The following is a 1,187-nucleotide window of genomic DNA, read 5'->3' as shown; positions in this document are numbered from 1 at the left end:
AGGGACCAAGGAGAAAGTTTGGTGCTTGGATATTTTTTTTAGCTGTTATTGGGGATTTTTAACATTAAATAGTTTTAATTCAGATATAGGGTTCGTGTATACCTTGGCTGATTGTTTTAATCATGAAATATGATATAAAATGGTTTCATGGCTTAATTGCTGTTTCGGAAAGTGTGAAAACACCCCTGGTAGGTTATGAGCAAAGTGTGGCTCATAAGTTGAAAGTTATCACACACAAATGGAGACCATGTGCAAAAGCGATGAACCTACTCAGGAGTGACTGAGTAGGTTCAGTTATGGATGTTTCAAAGCTTAGCGTCAGACTTGTTTTCTGTGATCACAGCTCCGAAAAAAAAAATGCCAATTGCCAAAACAATGTGCTGCCACAAGATGTCACTACTGAGAGGCAGCATGTCTCAGACCGGTGCACCTGCAGCGCCCACTTGTGAGACAGCAAAAGCAAAAACTTAAAAAGACTCATGTTTCATGTCTGATAATGTTCAGAATATTTAGAAATTCCTGCCTTTGTTGTTGTTACCGCTGTTGGATGTACATGTAATGCTAAAATAAAGTAAAACCACACAAACCACCGTGAAAAACCAAAAGGAGCCAAAGTAGTTTAAAAGACATCAGTTTAATTCAAGGTGAACGATCCAGAGCAGCATATCAAAAGAAATGATACACAGGTCACGGTTTCAAGGTTGTAACATGACATAAATAAAACATCAGTGAGCTGTAAACTTGTTCATCATGAAGCCGCATGATATTAAACTCTGTTTTTTGGGCTCTGAAACTTTTTTTTTTTTTTTAGCCAACCAACAACCCAATCTGAAAACACATCTTCCCAGATCTCAAAATACTGTTTTTCAAAGTTTTTTGGATTTGGTTCAAATAAACAAAAAATTACAAAAAAATATCTTCTGATTTAGCGCTTGTGTTTGACTGGCGGCCAGCTATTAATTTCAGGCCCTCTTTGTGTGTGCGCACATTCCTTCTCGCTGTCTAGTAAACCAGCACCGAGATGCGCCTGTTTTGTTTTAGCTAGCAACATCTATGCTGGATTTTAACAGAATCAGTTATGAGGAGGCGACTGCCCCGACATGGATCAACAAAAACAAGCGCTGATGATACAAACACACACCTGGACAAAAACATTTACAGTTTAAAATGTTTTTTTGTGGGGGGGG

Source organism: Pundamilia nyererei, unplaced genomic scaffold, assembly GCF_000239375.1.
Source record: "Pundamilia nyererei isolate P.nyererei 1_Seehausen unplaced genomic scaffold, PunNye1.0 scaffold00231, whole genome shotgun sequence".
Lineage (NCBI taxonomy): Eukaryota > Metazoa > Chordata > Actinopteri > Cichliformes > Cichlidae > Pundamilia > Pundamilia nyererei.
Note: the sequence above shows the minus strand (reverse complement) of the source record.